At 38.9% G+C, this 21,835-nt stretch overlaps 26 non-coding genes across 26 annotated transcripts; all 26 read left to right on the top strand.

Annotated features, from left to right (window-relative positions):
- Positions 1–301: 301 nt before the first annotated feature.
- Positions 302–374, top strand: Trnak-uuu (transfer RNA lysine (anticodon UUU)). Its single transcript has one exon. It is a non-coding gene; the product is annotated as a tRNA-Lys (tRNA).
- A 376-nt stretch (positions 375–750) lies between these two features.
- On the top strand, positions 751–823 carry Trnak-uuu (transfer RNA lysine (anticodon UUU)). Its single transcript has one exon. It is a non-coding gene; the product is annotated as a tRNA-Lys (tRNA).
- A 174-nt stretch (positions 824–997) lies between these two features.
- On the top strand, positions 998–1,071 carry Trnai-gau (transfer RNA isoleucine (anticodon GAU)). Its single transcript has one exon. It is a non-coding gene; the product is annotated as a tRNA-Ile (tRNA).
- A 1,014-nt stretch (positions 1,072–2,085) lies between these two features.
- Trnay-gua (transfer RNA tyrosine (anticodon GUA)) lies at positions 2,086–2,159 on the top strand. The gene has a single exon. It is a non-coding gene; the product is annotated as a tRNA-Tyr (tRNA).
- An 823-nt stretch (positions 2,160–2,982) lies between these two features.
- Trnan-guu (transfer RNA asparagine (anticodon GUU)) lies at positions 2,983–3,056 on the top strand. Its single transcript has one exon. It is a non-coding gene; the product is annotated as a tRNA-Asn (tRNA).
- Positions 3,057–4,776: 1,720 nt separating this feature from the next.
- Trnai-gau (transfer RNA isoleucine (anticodon GAU)) lies at positions 4,777–4,852 on the top strand. Its single transcript has one exon. It is a non-coding gene; the product is annotated as a tRNA-Ile (tRNA).
- A 587-nt stretch (positions 4,853–5,439) lies between these two features.
- On the top strand, positions 5,440–5,512 carry Trnan-auu (transfer RNA asparagine (anticodon AUU)). Its single transcript has one exon. It is a non-coding gene; the product is annotated as a tRNA-Asn (tRNA).
- Positions 5,513–7,244: 1,732 nt separating this feature from the next.
- Trnak-uuu (transfer RNA lysine (anticodon UUU)) lies at positions 7,245–7,317 on the top strand. Its single transcript has one exon. It is a non-coding gene; the product is annotated as a tRNA-Lys (tRNA).
- A 754-nt stretch (positions 7,318–8,071) lies between these two features.
- Trnak-uuu (transfer RNA lysine (anticodon UUU)) lies at positions 8,072–8,144 on the top strand. Its single transcript has one exon. It is a non-coding gene; the product is annotated as a tRNA-Lys (tRNA).
- Positions 8,145–8,317: 173 nt separating this feature from the next.
- On the top strand, positions 8,318–8,391 carry Trnan-guu (transfer RNA asparagine (anticodon GUU)). The gene has a single exon. It is a non-coding gene; the product is annotated as a tRNA-Asn (tRNA).
- A 576-nt stretch (positions 8,392–8,967) lies between these two features.
- Trnak-uuu (transfer RNA lysine (anticodon UUU)) lies at positions 8,968–9,040 on the top strand. Its single transcript has one exon. It is a non-coding gene; the product is annotated as a tRNA-Lys (tRNA).
- Positions 9,041–9,416: 376 nt separating this feature from the next.
- Trnak-uuu (transfer RNA lysine (anticodon UUU)) lies at positions 9,417–9,489 on the top strand. Its single transcript has one exon. It is a non-coding gene; the product is annotated as a tRNA-Lys (tRNA).
- A 174-nt stretch (positions 9,490–9,663) lies between these two features.
- Trnan-guu (transfer RNA asparagine (anticodon GUU)) lies at positions 9,664–9,737 on the top strand. Its single transcript has one exon. It is a non-coding gene; the product is annotated as a tRNA-Asn (tRNA).
- Positions 9,738–11,648: 1,911 nt separating this feature from the next.
- On the top strand, positions 11,649–11,722 carry Trnan-guu (transfer RNA asparagine (anticodon GUU)). The gene has a single exon. It is a non-coding gene; the product is annotated as a tRNA-Asn (tRNA).
- A 1,720-nt stretch (positions 11,723–13,442) lies between these two features.
- Positions 13,443–13,518, top strand: Trnai-gau (transfer RNA isoleucine (anticodon GAU)). The gene has a single exon. It is a non-coding gene; the product is annotated as a tRNA-Ile (tRNA).
- Positions 13,519–13,903: 385 nt separating this feature from the next.
- On the top strand, positions 13,904–13,977 carry Trnae-uuc (transfer RNA glutamic acid (anticodon UUC)). The gene has a single exon. It is a non-coding gene; the product is annotated as a tRNA-Glu (tRNA).
- Positions 13,978–15,476: 1,499 nt separating this feature from the next.
- Trnak-uuu (transfer RNA lysine (anticodon UUU)) lies at positions 15,477–15,549 on the top strand. Its single transcript has one exon. It is a non-coding gene; the product is annotated as a tRNA-Lys (tRNA).
- Positions 15,550–16,832: 1,283 nt separating this feature from the next.
- Positions 16,833–16,905, top strand: Trnak-uuu (transfer RNA lysine (anticodon UUU)). Its single transcript has one exon. It is a non-coding gene; the product is annotated as a tRNA-Lys (tRNA).
- Positions 16,906–17,659: 754 nt separating this feature from the next.
- Positions 17,660–17,732, top strand: Trnak-uuu (transfer RNA lysine (anticodon UUU)). The gene has a single exon. It is a non-coding gene; the product is annotated as a tRNA-Lys (tRNA).
- A 621-nt stretch (positions 17,733–18,353) lies between these two features.
- Positions 18,354–18,427, top strand: Trnae-uuc (transfer RNA glutamic acid (anticodon UUC)). The gene has a single exon. It is a non-coding gene; the product is annotated as a tRNA-Glu (tRNA).
- A 386-nt stretch (positions 18,428–18,813) lies between these two features.
- Trnae-uuc (transfer RNA glutamic acid (anticodon UUC)) lies at positions 18,814–18,887 on the top strand. Its single transcript has one exon. It is a non-coding gene; the product is annotated as a tRNA-Glu (tRNA).
- Positions 18,888–19,923: 1,036 nt separating this feature from the next.
- On the top strand, positions 19,924–19,996 carry Trnak-uuu (transfer RNA lysine (anticodon UUU)). Its single transcript has one exon. It is a non-coding gene; the product is annotated as a tRNA-Lys (tRNA).
- A 173-nt stretch (positions 19,997–20,169) lies between these two features.
- Positions 20,170–20,243, top strand: Trnan-guu (transfer RNA asparagine (anticodon GUU)). Its single transcript has one exon. It is a non-coding gene; the product is annotated as a tRNA-Asn (tRNA).
- A 374-nt stretch (positions 20,244–20,617) lies between these two features.
- Trnad-guc (transfer RNA aspartic acid (anticodon GUC)) lies at positions 20,618–20,691 on the top strand. Its single transcript has one exon. It is a non-coding gene; the product is annotated as a tRNA-Asp (tRNA).
- A 377-nt stretch (positions 20,692–21,068) lies between these two features.
- Positions 21,069–21,142, top strand: Trnan-guu (transfer RNA asparagine (anticodon GUU)). The gene has a single exon. It is a non-coding gene; the product is annotated as a tRNA-Asn (tRNA).
- Positions 21,143–21,720: 578 nt separating this feature from the next.
- Trnak-uuu (transfer RNA lysine (anticodon UUU)) lies at positions 21,721–21,793 on the top strand. Its single transcript has one exon. It is a non-coding gene; the product is annotated as a tRNA-Lys (tRNA).
- The last annotated feature ends 42 nt before the right edge of the window (positions 21,794–21,835 follow it).

Here is a 21,835-nt window from a genome sequence, read left to right as displayed (position 1 = left end):
CATGCTTGCTAAATAAGTTTCAGGCTCTCAAAAATAAACTTTTCTCATAGAACAAAGCTCGAATGATGCATAAAAAATCAACCGACACTTGTTATTGAGCTCTTGTGGCGCAATCGGCTAGAGCGTTCGGCTGTTAACCGAAAGATTGTTGGATCAAGCCAACCCAGGAGCGAGAACAGTAGATCCTCTAAATCAGAGATTGCTGCAAAAAATATGTACAGTAAGTTATTAATTTCAGGAGCCACAGCTTCGAATTCTTGAAATTGAAAAATTAGGTTTGTAAGACTAGTTGAATCTTTGAGCCCTGCTAGCTCAGTTGGTAGAGCGCTGGACTTTTAATCCAACGGTCAAGGGTTCGAGTCCATTGTGGGGCGAAGTAACATTTCTTCTTTTAATTTTTTTTGAAACAATCGAACTTCTTTGAAAGCGCCAGTTAATTTCAGAGTTTTTGTGAATGCTTAATATGTTTCAGGCTGTCAAAAATAAACTTTTCTCATAGAACAAAGCTCGAATAATGCATAAAAAATCAACCGACACATGTTATCGAGCTCTTAAGGCGCAATCGGCTAGCGCTTTCGGCTGTTAACCGAAATGTTGGCTGTTCAAGCCCACCCAGGAGCGAGAACAGTAGAACCTCAAAATCAGAGATTGCTGCAAAAAATATGTACAGTAAGTTATTAATTTCAGGAGCCACAGCTTCGAATTCTTGAAATTGAAAAATTAGGTTTGTAAGACTAGCTGAATCTTTGAGCCCTGCTAGCTCAGTCGGTAGAGCGTTGGACTTTTAATCCAACGGTCAAGGGTTCGAGTCCCTTGTGGGGCGGAGTAACATTTATACAATTAATTTTTTTTGAAACACTCGAACTTCTTTGAAAACGCCAGTTAATCTCCGAGTTTTCATGAACGCTAAATAAGTTTCAGGCTCTCAAAAACAAACTTTTTTCATAGAACAAAGCTTGAATGATGCATAAAAAAATCAACCTACACAAGTTCTCGAGCTCTTGTGGCGCAATCGGCTAGCGCATTCGACTGATAACCGAAAGATTGGTGGTTCAAGCCCACCCAGGAGCGAGAACAGTAGAACCTCAAAATCAGAGATTGCTGCAAAAAATATGTACACAAAGTTATTAATTTAAGGATCCAACGCTTCGAATTCTTGAATTTGAAAAAATAGGTTTGAAAGACTAGCATAATCATTGAGCCCTGATAAAGAGTTCGAGGACCTTGTAGGGAGAAGTATCAATTCTTCTGTTATATTTTTTGAAACAATCGAAATTCTTTGAAACGCCAGTTATTTTCCGAGTTTTCATGCTTGCTAAATAAGTTTCAGGCTCTCAAAAATAAACTTTTCTCATAGAACAAAGCTCGAATGATGCATAAAAAATCAACCGACACTTGTTATTGAGCTCTTGTGGCGCAATCGGCTAGAGCGTTCGGCTGTTAACCGAAAGATTGTTGGATCAAGCCAACCCAGGAGCGAGAACAGTAGATCCTCTAAATCAGAGATTGCTGCAAAAAATATGTACAGTAAGTTGTTAATTTCAGGATCTAACGCTTCGAATTCTTGAATTTGAAAAAATAGGTTTGAAAGACTAGCATAATCTTCCAGCCCTGATAGCTCAGTCGGTGGAGCGTTGTACTTGTAATCCAAAGGACAAGAGTTCGAGGCCCTTGTAAGGAGAAGTATCAAATCTCCTTATAATTTGAAAAAATAGGTTTGAAAGACTAGCATAATCTTTGAGCCCTGATAGCTCAGTCGGTGGAGCGTTGGACTTGTAATCCAAAGTCTTTGAATTCTTGAACTTGAAAAAATAGGTTTGAAAGACTAGCAAAATCTACCAGCCCTGATAGCTCAGTCGGTGGAGCGTTGTACTTGTAATCCAAAGGACAAGAGTTCGAGGCACTTGTAGGGAGAAGTATCAATTCTTCTATTATACTTTTTGAAACAATCGCACTTCTTTGAAACGCCAGTTATTTTCCGAGTTTTCATGATTGCTTAATATGTTTCAGGCTCTCAAAAAAAAACTTTTCTCAAAGAACAAAGCTCGAATGATGCATAAAAAATCAACCGAAACATGTTATCGATCTCTTGTGGCGCAATCGAATAGCGCGTTCGGCTGTAAACCGAAAGGTTGGTGGTTCAAGCCCACCTAGGAGCGAGAACAGGAGAATCTCAAAATCAGAGAATGCTGCAAAAAATGTGTGCACTAAGTTATTTATTTCAGGATCCACATCTTCGAATTCTTGAATTCGAAAAATTAGGTTTGTAAGACTAGCTGCAGCTTTCAGCCCTGCTTGCTCAGTCGGTAGAGCGTTAGACTATTAATCCAACGGTGAAGGGTTCGAGTCCCTTGTGGTGCGAGGAATCATTTCCTCTATTAGTTTTTTTGAAACACTCGAACTTCTTTGAAAACGCCGGTAATTTTCCGAGTGTTCATAAATACTTAATAAGTTTCAGGATCTCAAAAATAAACTTTTCTCATAAAACAAAGCTCAAATGATGCATAAAAAAATCAACCTACACAATTTATCGAGCTCGTGTGGAGCAATCGGCTAGCGCTTTCGGCTGTTAACCGCAAGATTGGTGGTTCAAGCCCACCCAGGAGCGAGAACACTAGAAACTCAAAATCAGAGATTGCTGCAAAAAACATGTACACTAAGTTATTAATTTCAGGATCCAACGCTTCGAATTCTTGAATTTGAAAAAATATGTTTAAAATACTAGCATAATCTTTGAGCCCTGATAGCTCAGTCGGTACAGCGTTGGAATTTTAATCCAACGGTCAAGGGTTCGAGTCCATTGTGGGGCGAAGTAACCTTTCTTCTATTAAGGTTTTTTGAAACAATCGAAATTCTTTGAACGCGCCAGTTATTTTCAGAGTTTTTGTGAATGCTAAATATGTTTCAGGCTCTCAAAAAAAACTTTTCTCAAAGAACAAAGCTCGAATGATGCATAAAAAATCAACCGACACATCTTATCGATCTCTTGTGGCGCAATCGGCTAGCGCGTTCGGCTGTTAACCGAAAGGTTGGTGGTTCAAGCCCACCCAGGAGCGAGAACAGGAGAATCTCAAAATCAGAGAATGCTGCAAAAAAGTATGTGCACTAAGTTATTAATTTCAGGATCCACAGCTTTGAATTCTTGAGTTTGAAAAATTAGGTTTATAAGACTAGCTGATTCTTTGAGCCCGGCTAGAGCAGTCGGTAGAGCGTTGGACTACTAATCCAACGGTCAAGGGTTCGAGTCCATTGTGGGGCGAAGTAACATTTCTTCTTTTAATTTTTTTTGAAACAATCGAATTTCTTTGAAAGCGCCAGTTAATTTCAGAGTTTTTGTGAATGCTTAATATGTTTCAGGCTGTCAAAAATAAACTTTTCTCATAGAACAAAGCTCGAATGATGCATAAAAAATCAACCGACACATGTTATCGAGCTCTTGAGGCGCAATCGGCTAGCGCTTTCGGCTGTTAACCGAAATGTTGGTGGTTCAAGCCCACCCAGGAGCGAGAACAGGAGAATCTCAAAATCAGAGAATGCTGCAAAAAATGTGTGCACTAAGTTATTAATTTCAGGATCCACATCTTCGAATTCTTGAAATTGAAAAATTAGGTTTGTATGACTAGCTGCATCTTTTAGCCCTGCTTGCTCAGTCGGTAGAGCGTTAGACTATTAATCCAACGGTGAAGGGTTCGAGTCCCTTGTGGTGCGAGGAATCATTTCCTCTATTAGTTTTTTTGAAACACTCGAACTTCTTTGAAAACGCCGGTAATTTTCCGACTGTTCATAAATACTTAATAAGTTTCAGGATCTCAAAAATAAACTTTTCTCATAGAACAAAGCTCAAATGATGCATAAAAAAATCAACCTACACAATTTATCGAGCTCGTGTGGAGCAATCGGCTAGCGCTTTCGGCTGTTAACCACAAGATTGGTGGTTCAAGCCCACCCAGGAGCGAGAACACTAGAACCTCAAAATCAGAGATTGCTGCAAAAAACATGTACACTAAGTTATTAATTTCAGGATCCAACGCTTCGAATTCTTGAATTTGAAAAAATATGTTTAAAATACTAGCATAATCTTTGAGCCCTGATAGCTCAGTCGGTACAGCGTTGCACTTTTAATCCAACGGTCAAGGGTTCGAGTCCATTGTGGGGCGAAGTAACCTTTCTTCTATTAATGTTTTTTGAAACAATCGAAATTCTTTGAACGCGCCAGTTATTTTCAGAGTTTTTGTGAATGCTAAATATGTTTCAGGCTCTCAAAAAAAACTTTTCTCAAAGAACAAAGCTCGAATGATGCATAAAAAATCAACTGACACATCTTATCGATCTCTTGTGGCGCAATCGGCTAGCGCGTCCGGCTGTTAACCGAAAGGTTGGTGGTTCAAGCCCACCCAGGAGCGAGAACAGGAGAATCTCAAAATCAGAGAATGCTGCAAAAAAATATGTGCACTAAGTTATTAATTTCAGGATCCACAGCTTTGAATTCTTGAATTTGAAAAATTAGGTTTGTAAGACTAGCTGATTCTTTGAGCCCTGCTAGATCAGTCGGTAGAGCGTTGGACTTTTAATCCTACGGTCAAGGGTTCGATTCCCTTGTGGTGCGAAGAATCATTTACTCTATTAGTTTTTTTGAAACACTCGAATTTCTTTGAAAACGCCAGTTATTTTCAGAGTTTTTGTGAATGCTTAATATGTTTCAGGCTCTCAAAAAAAAACTTTTCTCAAAGAACAAAGCTCGAATGATGCATAAAAAATCAACCGAAACATGTTATCGATCTCTTGTGGCGCAATCGAATAGCGCGTTCGGCTGATAACCGAAAGGTTGGTGGTTCAAGCCCACCCAGGATCGAGAACAGGAGAATCTCAAAATCAGAGAATGCTGCAAAAAATATGAGCACTAATTTATTAATTTCAGGATCCACAGCTTCGAATTCTTGAATTTGATGAATTTGAAAAATTAGGTTTGTAAGACTAGCTGCTTCTTTGAGCCCTCCTAGCTCAGTCGGTAGAGCGTTAGACTATTAATCCAACGGTGAAGGGTTCGAGTCCCTTGTGGTGCGAAGAATCATTTACTCTATTAGTTTTTTTGAAACACTCGAACTTCTTTGAAAACGCCAGTTAATTTCCGAGTTTTCATGAATACTTAATAAGTTTCAGGCTCTCAAAAATAAACTTTTCTCATAGAACAAAGCTGGAATGATGCATAAAAAAATCAACCTACACAATGTATCGAGCTCATGTGGAGCAATCGGCTAGCGCGTTCGGCTGTTAACCGAAAGATTGGTGGTTCAAGCCCACCCAGGAGCGAGAATATGAAAATCTGAAAATTAGAGATTGCTGCAAAAAATGTGTGCACTAAGTTGTTAATTTCAGAATCCACAGCTTCGAATTCTTGAATTTGATAAATTAGGTTTGTAAGACTAGCTGAATCTTTGAGCCCTGCTAGCTCAGTCGGTAGAGCGTTAGACTATTAATCCAACGGTGAAGGGTTCGAGTCCCTTGTGGTGCGAGGAATCGTTTCCTCTATTATTTTTTTTGAAACACTCGAACTTCTTTGAAAAGGCCGGTAATTTTCCGAGTTTTCATAAATACTTAATAAGTTTCAGGCTCTCAAAAATAAACTTTTCTCATAGAACAAAGCTCAAAAGATGCATAAAAAAATCAACCTACACAATTTATCGAGCTCGTGTGGAGCAATCGGCTAGCGCTTTCGGCTGTTAACCGCAAGATTGGTGGATCAAGCCCACCCAGGAGCGAGAACACTAGAACCTCAAAATCAGAGATTGCTGCAAAAAACATGTACACTAAGTTATTAATTTCATGATCCAACGCTTCGAATTCTTGAATTTGAAAAAAAAAAGTTTGAAATACTAGCATAATCTTTGAGCCCTGATAGCTCAGTCGGTAGAGCGTTGGACTTTTAATCCAACGGTCAAGGGTTGGAGTCCCTAGTGGGGCGAAGTAACCTTTCTTCTATTAATGTTTTTTGAAACAATCGAAATTCTTTGAAAGCGCCAGTTATTTTCAGAGTTCTTGTGAATGCTTAATATGTTTCAGGCTCTCAAAAAAAAACTTTTCTCAAAGAACAAAGCTCGAATGATGCATAAAAAATCAACCGAAACATGTTATCGATCTCTTGTGGCGCAATCGAATAGCGCGTTCGGCTGTTAACCGAAAGGTTGGTGGTTCAAGCCCACCTAGGAGCGAGAACAGGAGAATCTCAAAATCAGAGAATGCTGCAAAAAAATATGTGCACTAATTTATTAATTTCAGGATCCACAGCTTCGAATTCTTGAATTTGATGAATTTGAAAAATTAGGTTTGTAAGACTAGCTGCTTCTTTGAGCCCTCCTAGCTCAGTCGGTAGAGCGTTAGACTATTAATCCAACGGTGAAGGGTTCGAGTCCCTTGTGGTGTGAAGAATCATTTACTCTATTAGTTTTTTTGAAACACTCGAACTTCTTTGAAAACGCCAGTTAATTTCCGAGTTTTCATGAATACTTAATAAGTTTCAGGCTCTCAAAAATAAACTTTTCTCATAGAACAAAGCTCGAATGATGCATAAAAAAATCAACCTACACAATTTATTGAGCTCTTGTGGAGCAATCGGCTAGCGCGTTCGGCTGTTAACCGAAAGATTGGTGGTTCAAGCCCACCCAGGAGCGAGAACAGTAGAATCTCAAAATCAGAGATTGCTGCAAAAAATATGTACACTAAGTTATTAATTTCAGGATCCAACGCTTCGAATTCTTGAATTTGAAAAAATAGGTTTGAAAGACTAGCATAACCTTTGAGCCCTGATAGCTCAGTCGGTGGAGCGTTGGACTTATAATCCAAACGACAAGAGTTCGAGGCCCTTGTAGGGAGAAGTATCAATTCTTCTATTATATTTTTTGAAACAATCGCACTTCTTTGAAACGCCAGTTATTTTCCGAGTTTTCATGATTGCTTAATAAGTTTCAGGCTCTCAAAAATAAACCTTTTTCATAGAACAAAGCTCGAATGATGCATAAAAAATCAACCGACACATGTTATCGAGCTCTTGTGGAGCAATCGGCTTGCGCGTTCGACTGTTAACCGCAAGGTTGGTGGTTCAAGCCCACCCAGGAGCGAGAATATGAGAATCTGAAAATCAGAGATTGCTGCAAAAAATGTGTGCACTAAGTTGTTAATTTCATAATCCACAGCTTCGAATTCTTGCATTTGATAAATTAGGTTTGTAAGACTAGCTGAATCTTTGAGCCCTGCTAGCTCAGTCGGAAGAGCGTTGGACTTTTAATCCAACGGTCAAGGGTTCGAGTCCCTTGTGGGGCGGTATAACATTTATTCATTAATTTTTTTTAAAACACTCGAACTTTTTTGAAAACGCCAGTTAAATTCCGAGTTTTCATGAACGCTTAATAAGTTTCAGGCTCTCAAAAACAAACTTTTTTCATAGAACAAAGCTTGAATGATACTTCTCGGTTGGTGGTTCAAGCTCACCCAGGAGCGAGAATATGAGAATCTCAAAATCAGAGATTGCTGCAAAAAAATATGTACACTAAGTTATTAATTTCAGGATCCAACGCTTCGAATTCTTGAATTTGAAAAAATAGGTTTGAAAGACTAGCATAACCTTTGAGCCCTGATAGCTCAGTCGGTGGAGCGTTGGACTTATAATCCAAACGACAAGAGTTCGAGACCCTTGTAGGGAGAAGTATCAATTCTTCTATTATATTTTTTGAAACAATCGCACTTCTTTGAAACGCCAGTTATTTTCCGAGTTTTCATGATTGCTTAATAAGTTTCAGGCTCTCAAAAATAAACCTTTCTCATAGAACAAAGCTCGAATGATGCATAAAAAATCAACCGACACATGTTATCGAGCTCTTGTGGAGCAATCGGCTAGCGCGTTCGACTGTTAACCGCAAGGTTGGTGGTTCAAGCCCACCCAGGAGCGAGAATATGAGAATCTGAAAATCAGAGATTGCTGCAAAAAATGTGTGCACTAAGTTGTTAATTTCAGAATCCACAGCTTCGAATTCTTGCATTTGATAAATTAGTTTTGTAAGACTAGCTGAAACTTTGAGCCCTGCTAGCTCATTCGGTAGAGCGTTGGACTTTTAATCCAACGGTCAAGGGTTCGAGTCCCTTGTGGGGCGGTATAACATTTATTCATTAATTTTTTTTGAAACACTCGAACTTTTTTGAAAACGCCAGTTAAATTCCGAGTTTTCATGAACGCTTAATAAGTTTCAGGCTCTCAAAAACAAACTTTTTTCATAGAACAAAGCTTGAATGATGCATAAAAAAATCAACCTACACAAGATCTCAAGCTCTTGTGGCGCAATCGGCTAGCGCGTTCGACTGTTAACCGAAAGATTGGTGGTTCAAATCCACCCAGGAGCGAGAACAGTAGAAACTCAAAATCATAGATTGCTGCAGAAAATATGTACACTAAGTTATTAATTTCAGGATCCAACGCTTCGAATTCTTGAATTTGAAAAAATAGGTTTGAAAGACTAGCATAATCTTTGAGCCCTGATAGCTCAGTCGGTGGAGCGTTGGACTTGTAATCCAAAGGACAAGAGTTCGAGGACCTTGTAGGGAGAAGTATCAATTCTTCTATTATATTTTTTGAAACAATCGAAATTCTTTGAAACGCCAGTTATTTTCCGAGTTTTCATGCTTGCTAAATAAGTTTCAGGCTCTCAAAAATAAACTTTTCTCATAGAACAAAGCTCGAATGATGCATAAAAAATCAACCGACACTTGTTATTGAGCTCTTGTGGCGCAATCGGCTAGAGCGTTCGGCTGTTAACCGAAAGATTGTTGAATCAAGCCAACCCAGGAGCGAGAACAGTAGATCCTCTAAATCAGAGATTGCTGCAAAAAATATGTACAGTAAGTTATTAATTTCAGGAGCCACAGCTTCGAATTCTTGAAATTGAAAAATTAGGTTTGTAAGACTAGTTGAATCTTTGAGCCCTGCTAGCTCAGTTGGTAGAGCGCTGGACTTTTAATCCAACGGTCAAGGGTTCGAGTCCATTGTGGGGCGAAGTAACATTTCTTCTTTTAATTTTTTTTGAAACAATCGAACTTCTTTGAAAGCGCCAGTTAATTTCAGAGTTTTTGTGAATGCTTAAAATGTTTCAGGCTGTCAAAAATAAACTTTTCTCATAGAACAAAGCTCGAATAATGCATAAAAAATCAACCGACACATGTTATCGAGCTCTTAAGGCGCAATCGGCTAGCGCTTTCGGCTGTTAACCGAAATGTTGGCTGTTCAAGCCCACTCAGGAGCGAGAACAGTAGAACCTCAAAATCAGAGATTGCTGCAAAAAATATGTACAGTAAGTTATTAATTTCAGGAGCCACAGCTTCGAATTCTTGAAATTGAAAAATTAAGTTTGTAAGACTAGCTGAATCTTTGAGCCCTGCTAGCTCAGTCGGTAGAGCGTTGGACTTTTAATCCAACGGTCAAGGGTTCGAGTCCCTTGTGGGGCGGAGTAACATTTATACAATTAATTTTTTTTGAAACACTCGAACTTCTTTGAAAACGCCAGTTAATCTCCGAGTTTTCATGAACGCTAAATAAGTTTCAGGCTCTCAAAAACAAACTTTTTTCATAGAACAAAGCTTGAATGATGCATAAAAAAATCAACCTACACAAGTTCTCGAGCTCTTGTGGCGCAATCGGCTAGCGCATTCGACTGTTAACCGAAAGATTGGTGGTTCAAGCCCACCCAGGAGCGAGAACAGTAGAACCTCAAAATCAGAGATTGCTGCAAAAAATATGTACACAAAGTTATTAATTTAAGGATCCAACGCTTCGAATTCTTGAATTTGAAAAAATAGGTTTGAAAGACTAGCATAATCTTTGAGCCCTGATAAAGAGTTCGAGGACCTTGTAGGGAGAAGTATCAATTCTTCTATTATATTTTTTGAAACAATCGAAATTCTTTGAAACGCCAGTTATTTTCCGAGTTTTCATGCTTGCTAAATAAGTTTCAGGCTCTCAAAAATAAACTTTTCTCATAGAACAAAGCTCGAATGATGCATAAAAAATCAACCGACACTTGTTATTGAGCTCTTGTGGCGCAATCGGCTAGAGCGTTCGGCTGTTAACCGAAAGATTGTTGGATCAAGCCAACCCAGGAGCGAGAACAGTAGATCCTCTAAATCAGAGATTGCTGCAAAAAATATGTACAGTAAGTTGTTAATTTCAGGATCTAACGCTTCGAATTCTTGAATTTGAAAAAATAGGTTTGAAAGACTAGCATAATCTTCCAGCCCTGATAGCTCAGTCGGTGGAGCGTTGTACTTGTAATCCAAAGGTCAAGAGTTCGAGGCCCTTGTAAGGAGAAGTATCAAATCTCCTTATAATTTGAAAAAATAGGTTTGAAAGACTAGCATAATCTTTGAGCCCTGATAGCTCAGTCGGTGGAGCGTTGGACTTGTAATCCAAAGTCTTTGAATTCTTGAACTTGAAAAAATAGGTTTGAAAGACTAGCAAAATCTACCAGCCCTGATAGCTCAGTCGGTGGAGCGTTGTACTTGTAATCCAAAGGACAAGAGTTCGAGGCACTTGTAGGGAGAAGTATCAATTCTTCTATTATACTTTTTGAAACAATCGCACTTCTTTGAAACGCCAGTTATTTTCCGAGTTTTCATGATTGCTTAATATGTTTCAGGCTCTCAAAAAAAAACTTTTCTCAAAGAACAAAGCTCGAATGATGCATAAAAAATCAACCGAAACATGTTATCGATCTCTTGTGGCGCAATCGAATAGCGCGTTCGGCTGTTAACCGAAAGGTTGGTGGTTCAAGCCCACCTAGGAGCGAGAACAGGAGAATCTCAAAATCAGAGAATGCTGCAAAAAATGTGTGCACTAAGTTATTTATTTCAGGATCCACATCTTCGAATTCTTGAATTCGAAAAATTAGGTTTGTAAGACTAGCTGCAGCTTTTAGCCCTGCTTGCTCAGTCGGTAGAGCGTTAGACTATTAATCCAACGGTGAAGGGTTCGAGTCCCTTGTGGTGCGAGGAATCATTTCCTCTATTAGTTTTTTTGAAACACTCGAACTTCTTTGAAAACGCCGGTAATTTTCCGAGTGTTCATAAATACTTAATAAGTTTCAGGATCTCAAAAATAAACTTTTCTCATAAAACAAAGCTCAAATGATGCATAAAAAAATCAACCTACACAATTTATCGAGCTCGTGTGGAGCAATCGGCTAGCGCTTTCGGCTGTTAACCGCAAGATTGGTGGTTCAAGCCCACCCAGGAGCGAGAACACTAGAAACTCAAAATCAGAGATTGCTGCAAAAAACATGTACACTAAGTTATTAATTTCAGGATCCAACGCTTCGAATTCTTGAATTTGAAAAAATATGTTTAAAATACTAGCATAATCTTTGAGCCCTGATAGCTCAGTCGGTACAGCGTTGGAATTTTAATCCAACGGTCAAGGGTTCGAGTCCATTGTGGGGCGAAGAAACCTTTCTTCTATTAATGTTTTTTGAAACAATCGAAATTCTTTGAACGCGCCAGTTATTTTCAGAGTTTTTGTGAATGCTAAATATGTTTCAGGCTCTCAAAAAAAACTTCTCTCAAAGAACAAAGCTCGAATGATGCATAAAAAATCAACCGACACATCTTATCGATCTCTTGTGGCGCAATCGGCTAGCGCTTTCGGCTGTTAACCGAAAGGTTGGTGGTTCAAGCCCACCCAGGAGCGAGAACAGGAGAATCTCAAAATCAGAGAATGCTGCAAAAAAGTATGTGCACTAAGTTATTAATTTCAGGATCCACAGCTATGAATTCTTGAGTTTGAAAAATTAGGTTTATAAGACTAGCTGATTCTTTGAGCCCGGCTAGAGCAGTCGGTAGAGCGTTGGACTATTAATCCAACGGTCAAGGGTTCGAGTCCATTGTGGGGCGAAGTAACATTTCTTCTTTTAATTTTTTTTGAAACAATCGAATTTCTTTGAAAGCGCCAGTTAATTTCAGAGTTTTTGTGAATGCTTAATATGTTTCAGGCTGTCAAAAATAAACTTTTCTCATAGAACAAAGCTCGAATGATGCATAAAAAATCAACCGATACATGTTATCGAGCTCTTGAGGCGCAATCGGCTAGCGCTTTCGGCTGTTAACCGAAATGTTGGTGGTTCAAGCCCACCCAGGAGCGAGAACAGGAGAATCTCAAAATCAGAGAATGCTGCAAAAAATGTGTGCACTAAGTTATTAATTTCAGGATCCACATCTTCGAATTCTTGAAATTGAAAAATTAGGTTTGTATGACTAGCTGCATCTTTTAGCCCTGCTTGCTCAGTCGGTAGAGCGTTAGACTATTAATCCAACGGTGAAGGGTTCGAGTCCCTTGTGGTGCGAGGAATCATTTCCTCTATTAGTTTTTTTGAAACACTCGAACTTCTTTGAAAACGCCGGTAATTTTCCGACTGTTCATAAATACTTAATAAGTTTCAGGATCTCAAAAATAAACTTTTCTCATAGAACAAAGCTCAAATGATGCATAAAAAAATCAACCTACACAATTTATCGAGCTCGTGTGGAGCAATCGGCTAGCGCTTTCGGCTGTTAACCACAAGATTGGTGGTTCAAGCCCACCCAGGAGCGAGAACACTAGAACCTCAAAATCAGAGATTGCTGCAAAAAACATGTACACTAAGTTATTAATTTCAGGATCCAACGCTTCGAATTCTTGAATTTGAAAAAATATGTTTAAAATACTAGCTCAATCTTTGAGCCCTGATAGCTCAGTCGGTACAGCGTTGCACTTTTAATCCAACGGTCAAGGGTTCGAGTCCATTGTGGGGCGAAGTAACCTTTCTTCTATTAATGTTTTTTGAAACAATCGAAATTCTTTGAACGCGCCAGTTATTTTCAGAGTTTTTGTGAATGCTAAATATGTTTCAGGCTCTCAAAAAAAACTTTTCTCAAAGAACAAAGCTCGAATGATGCATAAAAAATCAACTGACACATCTTATCGATCTCTTGTGGCGCAATCGGCTAGCGCGTTCGGCTGTTAACCGAAAGGTTGGTGGTTCAGGCCCACCCAGGAGCGAGAACAGGAGAATCTCAAAATCAGAGAATGCTGCAAAAAAATATGTGCACTAAGTTATTAATTTCAGGATCCACAGCTTTGAATTCTTGAATTTGAAAAATTAGGTTTGTAAGACTAGCTGATTCTTTGAGCCCTGCTAGATCAGTCGGTAGAGCGTTGGACTTTTAATCCTACGGTCAAGGGTTCGATTCCCTTGTGGGGCGAAGAATCATTTACTCTATTAGTTTTTTTGAAACACTCGAATTTCTTTGAAAACGCCAGTTATTTTCAGAGTTTTTGTGAATGCTTAATATGTTTCAGGCTCTCAAAAAAAAACTTTTCTCAAAGAACAAAGCTCGAATGATGCATAAAAAATCAACCGAAACATGTTATCGATCTCTTGTGGCGCAATCGAATAGCGCGTTCGGCTGATAACCGAAAGGTTGGTGGTTCAAGCCCACCCAGGATCGAGAACAAGAGAATCTCAAAATCAGAGAATGCTGCAAAAAATATGAGCACTAATTTATTAATTTCAGGATCCACAGCTTCGAATTCTTGAATTTGATGAATTTGAAAAATTAGGTTTGTAAGACTAGCTGCTTCTTTGAGCCCTCCTAGCTCAGTCGGTAGAGCGTTAGACTATTAATCCAACGGTGAAGGGTTCGAGTCCCTTGTGGTGCGAAGAATCATTTACTCTATTAGTTTTTTTTGAAACACTCGAACTTCTTTGAAAACGCCAGTTAATTTCCGAGTTTTCATGATTGCTTAATAAGTTTCAGGCTCTCAAAAATAAACTTTTCTCATAGAACAAAGCTCGAATGATGCATAGAAAAATCAACCTTCACAATTTATCGAGCTCTTGTGGCGCAATCGGCTAGCGCGTTCGACTTTCAACCGAAAGGTTGGTGGTTCAAGCTCACCCAGGAGCGAGAATATGAGAATCTCAAAATCAGAGAATGCTGCAAAAAAATATGTGCACTAATTTATTAATTTCAGCATCCAACGCTTCGAATTCTTGAATTTGATGAATTTGAAAAATTAGGTTTGTAAGACTAGCTGCTTCTTTGAGCCCTCCTAGCTCAGTCGGTAGAGCGTTAGACTATTAATCCAACGGTGAAGGGTTCGAGTCCCTTGTGGTGCGAAGAATCATTTACTCTATTAGTTTTTTTTGAAACACTCGAACTTCTTTGAAAACGCCAGTTAATTTCCGAGTTTTCATGATTGCTTAATAAGTTTCAGGCTCTCAAAAATAAACTTTTCTCATAGAACAAAGCTCGAATGATGCATAGAAAAATCAACCTTCACAATTTATCGAGCTCTTGTGGCGCAATCGGCTAGCGCGTTCGACTTTCAACCGAAAGGTTGATGGTTCAAGCCCACCCAGGATCGAGAACAAGAGAATCTCAAAATCAGAGAATGCTGCAAAAAATATGAGCACTAATTTATTAATTTCAGGATCCACAGCTTCGAATTCTTGAATTTGATGAATTTGAAAAATTAGGTTTGTAAGACTAGCTGCTTCTTTGAGCCCTCCTAGCTCAGTCGGTAGAGCGTTAGACTATTAATCCAACGGTGAAGGGTTCGAGTCCCTTGTGGTGCGAAGAATCATTTACTCTATTAGTTTTTTTTGAAACACTCGAACTTCTTTGAAAACGCCAGTTAATTTCCGAGTTTTCATGATTGCTTAATATGTTTCAGGCTCTCAAAAATAAACTTTTCTCATAGAACAAAGTTGGAATGATGCATAAAAAAATCAACCTACACAATTTATCGAGCTCATGTGGAGCAATCGGCTAGCGCGTTCGGCTGTTAACCGAAAGATTGGTGGTTCAAGCCCACCCAGGAGCGAGAATATGAAAATCTGAAAATTAGAGATTGCTGCAAAAAATGTGTGCACTAAGTTGTTAATTTCAGAATCCACAGCTTCGAATTCTTGAATTTGATAAATTAGGTTTGTAAGACTAGCTGAATCTTTGAGCCCTGCTAGCTCAGTCGGTAGAGCGGTCGACTATTAATCCAACGGTGAAGGGTTCGAGTCCCTTGTGGTGCGAGGAAGCGTTTCCTCTATTAGTTTTTTTGAAACACTCGAACTTCTTTGAAAAGGCCGGTAATTTTCCGAGTTTTCATAAATACTTAATAAGTTTCAGGCTCTCAAAAATAAACTTTTCTGATAGAACAAAGCTCAAAAGATGCATAAAAAAATCAACCTACACAATTTATCGAGCTCGTGTGGAGCAATCGGCTAGCGCTTTCGGCTGTTAACCGCAAGATTGGTGGATCAAGCCCACCCAGGAGCGAGAACACTAGAACCTCAAAATCAGAGATTGCTGCAAAAAACATGTACACTAAGTTATTAATTTCAGGATCCAACGCTTCGAATTCTTGAATTTGAAAAAAAAAAAGTTTGAAATACTAGCATAATCTTTGAGCCCTGATAGCTCAGTCGGTAGAGCGTTGGACTTTTAATCCAACGGTCAAGGGTTCGAGTCCCTAGTGGGGCGAAGTAACCTTTCTTCTATTAATGTTTTTTGAAACAATCGAAATTCTTTGAAAGCGCCAGTTATTTTCAGAGTTCTTGTGAATGCTTAATATGTTTCAGGCTCTCAACAAAAAACTTTTCTCAAAGAACAAAGCTCGAATGATGCATAAAAAATCAACCGAAACATGTTATCGATCTCTTGTGGCGCAATCGAATAGCGCGTTCGGCTGTTAACCGAAAGGTTGGTGGTTCAAGCCCACCTAGGAGCGAGAACAGGATAATCTCAAAATCAGAGAATGCTGCAAAAAAATATGTGCACTAATTTATTAATTTCAGGATCCACAGCTTCGAATTCTTGAATTTGATGAATTTGAAAAATTAGGTTTGTAAGACTAGCTGCTTCTTTGAGCCCTCCTAGCTCAGTCGGTAGAGCGTTAGACTATTAATCCAACGGTGAAGGGTTCGAGTCCCTTGTGGTGCGAAGAATCATTTACTCTATTAGTTTTTTTTTAAACACTCGAACTTCTTTGAAAACGCCAGTTAATTTCCGAGTTTTCATGAATACTTAATAAGTTTCAGGCTCTCAAAAATAAACTTTTCTCATAGAACAAAGCTCGAATGATGCATAAAAAAATCAACCTACACAATTTATCGAGCTCTTGTGGAGCAATCGGCTAGCGCGTTCGGCTGTTAACCGAAAGATTGGTGGTTCAAGCCCACCCAGGAGCGAGAACAGTAGAATCTCAAAATCAGAGATTGCTGCAAAAAATATGTACACTAAGTTATTAATTTCAGGATCCAACGCTTCGAATTCTTGAATTTGAAAAAATAGGTTTGAAAGACTAGCATAACCTTTGAGCCCTGATAGCTCAGTCGGTGGAGCGTTGGACTTATAATCCAAACGACAAGAGTTCGAGGCCCTTGTAGGGAGAAGTATCAATTCTTCTATTATATTTTTTGAAACAATCGCACTTCTTTGAAACGCCAGTTATTTTCCGAGTTTTCATGATTGCTTAATAAGTTTCAGGCTCTCAAAAATAAACCTTTCTCATAGAACAAAGCTCGAATGATGCATAAAAAATCAACCGACACATGTTATCGAGCTCTTGTGGAGCAATCGGCTTGCGCGTTCGACTGTTAACCGCAAGGTTGGTGGTTCAAGCCCACCCAGGAGCGAGAATATGAGAATCTGAAAATCAGAGATTGCTGCAAAAAATGTGTGCACTAAGTTGTTAATTTCAGAATCCACAGCTTCGAATTCTTGCATTTGATAAATTAGGTTTGTAAGACTAGCTGAATCTTTGAGCCCTGCTAGCTCAGTCGGTAGAGCGTTGGACTTTTAATCCAACGGTCAAGGGTTCGAGTCCCTTGTGGGGCGGTATAACATTTATTCATTAATTTTTTTTGAAACACTCGAACTTTTTTGAAAACGCCAGTTAAATTCCGAGTTTTCATGAACGCTTAATAAGTTTCAGGCTCTCAAAAACAAACTTTTTTCATAGAACAAAGCTTGAATGATACTTCTCGGTTGGTGGTTCAAGCTCACCCAGGAGCGAGAATATGAGAATCTCAAAATCAGAGATTGCTGCAAAAAAATATGTACACTAAGTTATTAATTTCAGGATCCAACGCTTCGAATTCTTGAATTTGAAAAAATAGGTTTGAAAGACTAGCATAACCTTTGAGCCCTGATAGCTCAGTCGGTGGAGCGTTGGACTTATAATCCAAACGACAAGAGTTCGAGACCCTTGTAGGGAGAAGTATCAATTCTTCTATTATATTTTTTGAAACAATCGCACTTCTTTGAAACGCCAGTTATTTTCCGAGTTTTCATGATTGCTTAATAAGTTTCAGGCTCTCAAAAATAAACCTTTCTCATAGAACAAAGCTCGAATGATGCATAAAAAATCAACCGACACATGTTATCGAGCTCTTGTGGAGCAATCGGCTAGCGCGTTCGACTGTTAACCGCAAGGTTGGTGGTTCAAGCCCACCCAGGAGCGAGAATATGAGAATCTGAAAATCAGAGATTGCTGCAAAAAATGTGTGCACTAAGTTGTTAATTTCAGAATCCACAGCTTCGAATTCTTGCATTTGATAAATTAGTTTTGTAAGACTAGCTGAATCTTTGAGCCCTGCTAGCTCAGTCGGTAGAGCGTTGGACTTTTAATCCAACGGTCAAGGGTTCGAGTCCCTTGTGGGGCGGTATAACATTTATTCATTAATTTTTTTTGAAACACTCGAACTTTTTTGAAAACGCCAGTTAAATTCCGAGTTTTCATGAACGCTTAATAAGTTTCAGGCTCTCAAAAACAAACTTTTTTCATAGAACAAAGCTTGAATGATGCATAAAAAAATCAACCTACACAAGATCTCAAGCTCTTGTGGCGCAATCGGCTAGCGCGTTCGACTGTTAACCGAAAGATTGGTGGTTCCAATCCACCCAGGAGCGAGAACAGTAGAAACTCAAAATCATAGATTGCTGCAGAAAATATGTACACTAAGTTATTAATTTCAGGATCCAACGCTTAGAGTTATTGAACTTGAAAAAATAGGTTTGAAAGACTAGCATAACCTTTGAGCCCTGAAAGCTCAGTCGGTGGAGCATTGGACTTGTAATCCAAAGGACAAGAGTTCGAGGCCCTTGTAGGGAGAAGTATCAATTCTTCTATTATATTTTTTGAAACAATCGCACTTCTTTGAAACGCCAGTTATTTTCCGAGTTTTCATGATTGCTTAATAAGTTTCAGGCTCTCAAAAATAAACTTTTCTCATAGAACAAAGCTCGAATGATGCATAGAAAAATCAACCTTCACAATTTATCGAGCTTTTGTGGCGCAATCGGCTAGCGCGTTCGACTTTCAACCGAAAGGTTGGTGGTTCAAGCTCACCCAGGAGCGAGAATATGAGAATCTCAAAATCAGAGAATGCTGCAAAAAAATATGTGCACTAATTTATTAATTTCAGGATCCACAGCTTCGAATTCTTGAATTTGATGAATTTGAAAAATTAGGTTTGTAAGACTAGCTGCTTCTTTGAGCCCTCCTAGCTCAGTCGGTAGAGCGTTAGACTATTAATCCAACGGTGAAGGGTTCGAGTCCCTTGTGGTGCGAAGAATCATTTACTCTATTAGTTTTTTTTGAAACACTCGAACTTCTTTGAAAACGCCAGTTAATTTCCGAGTTTTCATGATTGCTTAATAAGTTTCAGGCTCTCAAAAATAAACTTTTCTCATAGAACAAAGCTCGAATGATGCATAGAAAAATCAACCTTCACAATTTATCGAGCTCTTGTGGCGCAATCGGCTAGCGCGTTCGACTTTCAACCGAAAGGTTGGTGGTTCAAGCTCACCCAGGAGCGAGAATATGAGAATCTCAAAATCAGAGAATGCTGCAAAAAAATATGTGCACTAATTTATTAATTTCAGGATCCACAGCTTCGAATTCTTGAATTTGATGAATTTGAAAAATTAGGTTTGTAAGACTAGCTGCTTCTTTGAGCCCTCCTAGCTCAGTCGGTAGAGCGTTAGACTATTAATCCAACGGTGAAGGGTTCGAGTCCCTTGTGGTGCGAAGAATCATTTACTCTATTAGTTTTTTTTGAAACACTCGAACTTCTTTGAAAACGCCAGTTAATTTCCGAGTTTTCATGAATACTTAATAAGTTTCAGGCTCTCAAAAATAAACTTTTCTCATAGAACAAAGCTCGAATGATGCATAAAAAAATCAACCTACACAATTTATCGAGCTCTTGTGGAGCAATCGGCTAGCGCGTTCGGCTGTTAACCGAAAGATTGGTGGTTCAAGCCCACCCAGGAGCGATAACAGTAGAATCTCAAAATCAGAGATTGCTGCAAAAAATATGTACACTAAGTTATTAATTTCAGGATCCAACGCTTCGAATTCTTGAATTTGAAAAAATAGGTTTGAAAGACTAGCATAACCTTTGAGCCCTGATAGCTCAGTCGGTGGAGCGTTGGACTTATAATCCAAACGACAAGAGTTCGAGGCCCTTGTAGGGAGAAGTATCAATTCTTCTATTAAATTTTTTGAAACAATCGCACTTCTTTGAAACGCCAATTATTTTCCGAGTTTTCATGATTGCTTAATAAGTTTCAGGCTCTCAAAAATAAACCTTTCTCATAGAACAAAGCTCGAATGATGCATAAAAAATCAACCGACACATGTTATCGAGCTCTTGTGGAGCAATCGGCTAGCGCGTTCGACTGTTAACCGCAAGGTTGGTGGTTCAAGCCCACCCAGGAGCGAGAATATGAGAATCTGAAAATCAGAGATTGCTGCAAAAAATGTGTGCACTAAGTTGTTAATTTCAGAATCCACAGCTTCGAATTCTTGCATTTGATAAATTAGGTTTGTAAGACTAGCTGAATATTTGAGCCCTGCTAGCTCAGTCGGTAGAGCGTTGGACTTTTAATCCAACGGTCAAGGGTTCGAGTCCCTTGTGGGGCGGTATAACATTTATTCATTAATTTTTTTTGAAACACTCGAACTTTTTTGAAAACGCCAGTTAAATTCCGAGTTTTCATGAACGCTTAATGAGTTTCAGGCTCTCAAAAACAAACTTTTTTCATAGAACAAAGCTTGAATGATGCATAAAAAAATCAACCTACACAAGATCTCAAGCTCTTGTGGCGCAATCGGCTAGCGCGTTCGACTGTTAACCGAAAGATTGGTGGTTCAAATCCACCCAGGAGCGAGAACAGTAGAAACTCAAAATCATAGATTGCTGCAGAAAATATGTACACTAATATATTAATTTCAGGATCCAACGCTTAGAGTTATTGAACTTGAAAAAATAGGTTTGAAAGACTAGCATAACCTTTGAGCCCTGAAAGCTCAGTCGGTGGAGCATTGGACTTGTAATCCAAAGGACAAGAGTTCGAGGCCCTTGTAGGGAGAAGTATCAATTCTTCTATTATATTTTTTGAAACAATCGCACTTCTTTGAAACGCCAGTTATTTTCCGAGTTTTCATGATTGCTTAATAAGTTTCAGGCTCTCAAAAATAAACTTTTCTCATAGAACAAAGCTCGAATGATGCATAGAAAAATCAACCTTCACAATTTATCGAGCTCTTGTGGCGCAATCGGCTAGCGCGTTCGACTGTCAAACGAAAGGTTGGTGGTTCAAGCTCACCCAGGAGCGAGAATATGAGAATCTGAAAATCAGAGATTGCTGCAAAAAATGTGTGAACTAAGTTGTTAATTTCAGAATCCACAGCTTCGAATTCTTGAATTTGATAAAATAGGTTTGTAAGACTAGCTGAATTTTTGAGCCCTGCTAGCTCAGTCGGTAGAGCGTTAGACTTTAAATCCAACAGTCAAGGGTTCGAGTCCCTTGTGGGGCGGAGTAATATTTATTCAATTAATTTTTTTTTGAAACACTCGAACTTCTTTGAAAACGCCAGTTAAAATCCGAGTTTTCATGAACGCTTAATAAGTTTCAGGCTCTCAAAAACAAACTTTTTTCATAGAAAAAAGCTTGAATATTGCATAAAACAATCAACCTACAAAATTTCTCGAGCTCTTGTGGCGCAATCGGCTAGCGCTTTCGACTGTTAACCGAAAGATTGGTGGTTCAAATCCACCCAGGAGCGAGAACAGTAGAAACTCAAAATCATAGATTGCTGCAAAAAAAATGTACACTAAGTTATTAATTTCAGGATCCAACGCTTAGAATTCTTGAACTTGAAAAAATAGGTTTGAAAGACTAGCATAATCTTTGAGCCCTGATAGCTCAGTCGGTGGAGCGTTGGACTTGTAATCCAAACGACAAGAGTTCGAGGCCCTTGTAGGGAGAAGTATCAATTCTTCTATTATACTTTTTGAAACACTCGAACTTCTTTGAACACGCCAGTTATATTCCGAGTTTTCATGAACGCTTAATAAGTTTCAGGCTCTCAAAAACAAACTTTTTTCATAGAACAAAGCTTGAATGATGCATAAAAAAATCGACCTACACAAGTTCTCGAGCTCTTGAGGCGCAATCGGCTAGCGCGTTCGACTGTTAGCCGAAAGATTGGTGGTTCAAGCCCACCCAGGAGCGAGAACAGTAGAACCTCAAAATCAGAGATTGCTGCAAAAAATATGTACACTAAGTTATTAATTTCAGGATCCAACGCTTCGAATTCTTGAATTTAAAAAAATAGGTTTATAAGACTAGCTGATTCTTTGAGCCCTGCTAGCTCAGTCGGTAGAGCGTTGGACTTTTTATCCAACGGTCAAGGGTTCGAGTCCCTTGTGGGGCGGAGTAACATTTATTCAATTAATTTTTTTGAAACACTCGAACT

The sequence above is a fragment of the Symsagittifera roscoffensis genome, chromosome 7 (genome assembly GCF_963678635.1).
Source record: "Symsagittifera roscoffensis chromosome 7, txSymRosc1.1, whole genome shotgun sequence".
NCBI classification, from domain to species: Eukaryota; Metazoa; Xenacoelomorpha; order Acoela; family Convolutidae; genus Symsagittifera; species Symsagittifera roscoffensis.
The sequence above is the reverse complement of the archived record's forward strand: the minus strand, read 5'-3'. Positions and strand labels throughout refer to the sequence as shown.